We start from the raw sequence: 7,542 nt of genomic DNA on the forward strand, positions 1-7,542 counted from the left end.
TTATATGGAAATAGCATAACCCCAAACCTCTCAATCCAATTTAATAATAAATTTAAATATATGTATCCAAATCAAACTTATTAAATTAAATTTATAAATATGGTTATAAAATTAATCTTAATAAATGATAATCATTATTATATTCTTGTCATTAATTTTAATAATATAAAAAAATATATACTCATAAAAATTATTACTTGTTGTCATTGATAATTCATATTATGTTTTAATTTATTAATTTTACATATTAGAAGAAAAATATAGTATATTAGTTTATTAATTTTAAATATTATAACAAAAATATAGTAATGAAACTTAATTTAGTAAGTGACATGAGATTTATATGTTAATTATAAATTTATTTATGCATTGGAAATAAATTAAAAATTAATATGAAAAAACAAAAAATTGTCATTTCCTTGAGTCAACAAGGCAACCTTTCAAAAGTCCAATGATCATTTTGCAAAAGTGATAAATTGTACGACGACCATTTTGCAAATTATAAAAACAGCGAAATGAACGACTACTCTTAATTAAGCTAAATAAATCTTGTACACTTCAACCAAACAATAAATTACAAAAATGTTTAATAAAAAAATTAACCCTCTCATTTACATTTAAATATATATATATGAATAAGAATGTTTTATATCAAAATTTTATTGAATTGGTAATCATGAGAAGGTATATAAAAAATTCTAAGACTATGGTAAAGCTTTGGTTGTCTTTTTTTTGTCCTAATAATATGTCAAAGTTATTAACCCATTATTTACATGGTAAATATAATTTTAATATTGAATATTTAAGTCATTTACATTTAAATTGTATATATGAATGAGAACGTTTTATATAAAAATTTTATTTAATGGCTAATCATAAGAATGGATATTAAAAATTCTAAAAATATGCTAATGATTTGGTTTTCTTATGTTTTTATTTTTTTAGCTAATAAGATGTCAAAGTTATTCATTATTTAAATTGTAAATATAATTTTAACATTGGATATTTAAGTTTAGGGATAAGATTGATTTAATAAATATTGGTGGTACTAATGGCTAATCATAAGAATGGATATTAAAAATTCTAAAAATATGCTAATGCTTTGGTTTTCTTATGTTTTTTTTAGCTAATAAGATGTCAAAGTTATTAACACATTATTTAAATTGTAAATATAATTTTAATATTGAATATTTAAGTTTAGGTATGAGATTGACTTAATAAATATAGGTGGCACTGTTAATTTATGTATTTTGCTAATTTTACAATATAATAATATTGTAAGTTTCAAAATTTAATATTAGTTTAGATTTATCATAATTCTAGATTTGTTAAGGGTTGAGAGGGATTAAATTTCTAGACATGAAAATCTCTTATTTAAGTGTAAAATTTAAAGAAAATTTGCATCATGCAAATCCCTCTGTCAACTTAATAAATCCAAGATTAAATGGAGCTAAGATGAATTAATTATTAGTTGTTAATAATTTTATTTTTTATTTTATTTTATTTTAAAAAAATATTTTTTTATTTTTTTATTTTGTTATTTTTGTGTAATTTCACTAAGTCAAAAATGTTTTAATTAATAATTTTATTAGCACAAAAATGTAATAATATTAAATTAAAAGAAAATATTTATAAAATATTTTGATTATGAAATGAGAGATCGTTTTTTGGCATGTGTTATTGATGGGTCATAGTATTAGCTCATAGTATTGTAACAAAGTCTATTTACAAGTTAATAATATCCATGATAAAGTGGGGTGAATCCATGATTAAAAATCTTGTTATATTGTAAATAATAATTTTTCATGTGCTTATTAATGAAACTTAAATATGATTACAAAATTATTATTTTAATTTATATGGTAAAATGGATATTAATTTATAGCTATTATTTATATCTTATGTATTTTGATGTGATAGAGGGTTTAGATATATCTCAGAAATAATTATAATCTTTTTTTTTTAGATTTAATTAAAAATATGTTAAAAAAATAAATTCAAATAAAATATTTCTAAAATATTTTGATTGTGAAATAAGAGATGGTTTTTAGGTATGTGGTATTGATGAGTCATGACATTGGCCAATGATATTGTAACAAAGCCTATTTACAAGTTAAAAATATCTATGGTAAAGTGAGTGTGAATATCCATGGTTTAAAATATTGTTATATTGTAAGTTTATTGTAACTATTAAAGTTTTTATGTGCTTATTAAATAAATTTAAATAGGGTTATATAATCATAAGGTAAAATGGATCTTAACTTATAGGTACTACGTATATGTTATTTATTTTAATGTGATTGTATATTGTGATTTTCTTGTATCTAAAAAGTTATTCCTAATTCTATTATTAAAATCAAAATTATAATATGACAAATTAAGGTTTAATATTTCTATTACTTTTAATTTTTTAAAGGCATTACAATCTCTTCATATTGGACTCTACATTACTTTTAACCTTTTAGTATTATTTAATTGAGTGGACATGTAAAGCTTGTCTTTTATATTTGAAAATATTATTTTAAATTCAACATATAAAGTAGACATGTAAAAATGTTTACATATTTTGTTATATTATACTTACACATCTCCTCAATACTAGGTTGCAGAGTGCCTATAGAAACAATTTTTTTGGTATTTTTATGTATTTTTGAAAATTAATATAATATTAAAAATGGTTGAATGATAATATTAATTATAAATATATAATTTGAATATAAGTAATGCTTTAAATAGTGTTTATATGTAAAATTGATTTATCAATTGAATTTTTTATGATTTGCAAAGCTTTTGTCATTTTATCTTTTAAGGTTAGAATTTTATATTTCAATGTTTTTTTCCTATTGAAATTTTGAACTTAACACTTTCTGCCATATATATACTTATGTTCATATTCATAAAAAGTTGAGATGTAATATTTTAGTCATGAAAAAAATATTTAAATATTTACTATATATGTAGGAATTAGTAACTAGAACATATTATTATTTGTCTCACAATTTATTACCTTTATTTAATAGTTTGAAAATCATATCGAATAGTTTAGTAAAGTCTAAATTGAGGTGGGTGGAATTAACATCATTAGTCTCAACCATTTGAGTTATTTATGTAAAAAGTTTCTAATTACAATGAGAAGAGCTTTCTATAATTATGTAGAAATATACTTTTCACAATCTAGTATGAAGGAGATGTATAACTCCTTCCATACTCCCAGGGTTGGCAGGTGCGGGATGCGGTAATCTTTTTCCCTAAGAATCAAGAAGAACTTAGGTATGCTTGTGTTGAGAATAGCAACAAGAAATGATAAAAATAGCATTCAGAATATTCTAATTTTAATTTGTCCTTGAATTAAAATTGAGAATTAAAATTTGAATTTAGTCTCACCAACTGCTTGAAAAATAATTAATTAATTCATCTTGGATTAATTAGTTGGAGAAATTCAAGTTAGAAGTCTTTATGAAGTCACGCAACAGTTATCCCTTAAATTAAGGAGATTATCCTTAATTAAGGAGATAAGGATGAGTTGTATTTGAGGTATAATTAGTTAGCTCAGTTAACTGAGTTAAGTCCAATTAAATTAGTTCCAAATAGTTTGAGGAACTAATTGTGAGTTCAGTCAGTTAATGCATGCATGCATGCAACTAGTGTACTCCAGATAACTAAGGATTCTCTCATAAATAACTCATGCATGTCAGTTCAGACAAAGACCCAATTGAGATTAAAGATAGGGACATTGTAATATCAATTGGAGGAATTTTCCTATAAAGGAAACTCATCCATGCAGAAAGAACAAGGTTCCTTGATGATTGCGCAATCCTGACAGTGTGTTAGAGCAGTGTTACACTGGGTGAAGGAGATCATCCCAGAGGTAACTGTGCAAGTAAATAGGAGATTGGAGGGCAGAGGAGAAGGCTTGTGAGAAGCTTTGATTGCCTATGAGAATCCAAGAGGATTGTACTGAGAGCTCGCTAGCTATGAAAGCTAAGGTTTTGTATAATCTTGATGTATTTCCACCTTGTATGATAATACAAATAGTGGGTTAGTTGAGGCTTTCCCCTGAGTATTTTCTGTGTTTCATGTGTATTGATTCTTCTTCTTATGGTTATATGTATTCAGCTCTGATTCAACTCGATCTTTACGCTTCTACAAGTTTTATAGTAGAAGTAGATTATAATATTTTTCTTTGGTATATCGCATTATCGAGTTAATCTACAGTCAGATTTTCTACATAGATCTCAAAGGTAGATTTGTAGAGAATTTGCAAAATTTCTACATGGTATCAAAGCCTAGTTTATCAGAGCAATGAACAGTATACGAAGAAGAGAATTCGAAGTAAAAAAAAATAAAAAATAAAAAATAAAATAAAATAAAACAATAAAAACTGGGTCGCGAGTTTGCAGAGTAGATTTGAAATTTTTGTGCAAAATTTTCAGAAACAAACAGTAGATCTGGATTCCTTGCGAAAAAATACCCAAATTCGAAAAAAAATGGTTGAATCGGAGTTTGGATGAGGGAGATATCGCTGATTTAAAATCAACTCTTTTTCCAGAAAATTTCGTGACAACGGGAAAGATGAAACAAATTGGTGTGCTATCCAAGAACCTGTATGCACTTGAGGTACAAGATGCATGTAAAGCCTTGAGGAGCAAGGCAAAGATTAGATACTTGGTGGTTGAGAGGGAGAGTAAATTACCTCTCAACATGCAGCGCTAGAAGAAGTCTCAGACAATTGTGGAGGAGCCACAATTAGAGAAGTCAACAGAGGGATCACATGCAGCCATACCTCCAGGTGTGAGGTGGGGCGATGTGAAGTGATAGCCTCAAGAAGGCTGAAATTGGGCAAGGTCCATTGAGAAGTTTTATCTCATGGATCGTACCTTGCTATGGGAGCCCAAAGTACATAGTAGCGGGAGGAATCAGTGGGATTGATGCAGTCAGAGATCAAAGTGACAGAGGCTAGAGCAATAAAATACTGAAGAGTGCAAAGAAGGATTGACAATAGTGCAGAAAAGCTAAGTCAATAGAAGTGTAAAGTTTTCAGTTGACAGAGGCAATAGCAGTCACTAGAAGTGTAGGCTGTGGAGTATGGAAGAAGGTATGTTTTCATTGACTATTTTGCCATCTTTTCTTTAGAACTCATAACATCTTTGCATCATGAACTAGGTAGATAATGGGAAATCATGAAAAAATCTATAAAGATTTATATGCAACATGAAAACGCTAATAATTTCTATTTCTTATGCAAGAAAAGGGAAAAACTAAATATTGTCGCTCCAAAGAAAAAGACAGGGCCAAGCTAACCGTTCTCCCTTTGGTGGGGAACCATATGCAAACAAGACGATCTAAATTAAAACATCTCAGCCAAGGAAAGGAAAAGGAGATATCGACTCGGCGCAAGAAAATGACCAGATAACTGAGGATTAACAGTTGGGCGAATCCCTCAGGATCCTTTAATCCTGAGGGATCATTGTTTTAACTATTTTTGCATCCTTGATATCTCCGCTTCAGCTGTTATAAGTAGGGGTAGCACTGCTAGCCTGAGGGAGTTGTTAATTTTCATGTAACTTTGCTTTGTATTCGAAACTTTGATCATCGACTCTCGTTGAGAAGTGATCCACTGTAACTCTGTCTTGATGCTTTAATATAAATCTGGTTGTTGTTCTATCTGTGATTCTGGAATAACTTCAAGTGGTGTATCCCTGGAGGCTAAGGGCCTGGCCCTAGTGGAACACTTGCTCTTGTATCATTATCTTTGGTTCATGTGTGGTTTGTATTATCAGCTTTAATTGGTAATCTGGTGTGTTTCGTTATCTTATATTACAGCTTTGTTATATTTTATATATCGTTCTTTGCAACAGGAAAGTTGTATTGTGCATTCTGATCTTATAACGTATTGTTGTTCCTTTAAAGTCATTAATGTAACATCACTATTCTATTGTTGTTTAATTGCAAAGTAATCGAGCTGTAACCTTCTTAAGTTGGTATTACTGTATTCGTCTATGGTTTATACTTTATACGATTGTTGTTTAATTGACATTGTTGTTCCATTATGAATTGCTATCGTTACCCTTTCTAACCAGGATCAATACTTGCGGTATCAGACTCAGACCACTATTTTTCTTAATATCTTTGTATGTTGTGTGTATTATTTATTTCGGCACCATGTATCTACAATTGGTACTACGCGTTGTTCTATATTTCATTAGTAATTGGTTGTCGTTCCATTTCCAGTTGCTATCCAATTTACCCTCTGAGTAAAGATTGACATTTGATTCCTATAGGATAAGATTGTTGTACTTGTTTCTGTAGACTAAGGTGTTGCTGTTCATCAAACTCAGTTGCTGTTACATTTTCTAGTTGTTGTTCCATTTCTTAATTGCTATTCCATTTCCTGATTATTTGCGTTACCGATTGCTTTGGTGTGCAGAACGATCTGAAACTGTAGTGGGCATTGGCATTTGCTGTCTAGTCCCCAGATTGATGATGTGTTCCTTGATTACTTTTAGTCACATCAGTTTCCAAAGGGATGAGTTATTGTTACTGGACCCTTGACTGATAAATTGCTTAGTTTCTGAATGCATGATTCAGGCTTTAAAATATTTTGCTGTAAGTAGATTTCCTTTCAAGCATCTGTTTACTCTTGTGTTTTCTTGAGCACTATACTACTGGCATTACTCTAACAAATGACAGCCTCAAACTGAGTACACTCTTTGAGATAAAAAATCGTTCCTGGATTGACAAGTTAATGTGAGGTAATTAGAGGTGAAAAAGACCCTTTTTACGGCTCAACATAGGCCAAGGAACGGTGGAATGTTGAGCTCGAAGGCATTGTCCCCTAAATCCTTGGTGATGGTTTACTGCCCATATCAAAGAAAGAAAAGCTTACAGTGGGGCCCAATGAGGTGCTCCTTCTATAAATGTAACAAAACTTTGTTGCCTTCCTGGAACTTATGTGGTGCCATATGTTGATCATGACACTGCTTGTACTTAGCATTGGCTTTGTCCACTATTTCATGGACCTGCTAGAGGATGTGTTGAATGCACTCAATGAAGTTGTTAGCCCTGTTAGTTTTAGACTTGACAGGAGTCAAATCTGCTTAAGTAGTTGCAAATTATATGGCCACATCAATGGGACATAGTAGTTGGAATCCCAACCCCACTTGAAAGGGGTTGTAGCCAGTTGAGCTATGGAGAGATCGATTGTGGTTGTGCTAGACATAGGGGACACTTTCATCCCATGTGCATGGATGCTTTGAGTTGAACATGTGTAGAGTGTGTACAATCATCCTACAGAATATGTGTGCATGCCTTTTGGCCATCAGTTTGGGGGTGGAAGGTCGCATACTTAGTGAGCTTGGTATCCAACATCGACCAGAGACTTGACCAAAATGTACTCAAGAACCTGATGTCCCAATCTAAGATAGTGGATTGTGGGATCCCAAAGTGTACCCACACTCATTCAAAGAAGAGCTTAGCAATGGATTTTGTTGTGATACTCTTTTTGTGGATCATTAAAATAGCCATCTTAAAGAATTTGTCAAC

The sequence above is a fragment of the Pinus tabuliformis genome, chromosome 6, assembly GCF_031772625.1.
Source record: "Pinus tabuliformis cultivar Carrire ecotype Pingquan chromosome 6, CPIR1, whole genome shotgun sequence".
NCBI classification, from domain to species: Eukaryota; Viridiplantae; Streptophyta; class Pinopsida; order Pinales; family Pinaceae; genus Pinus; species Pinus tabuliformis.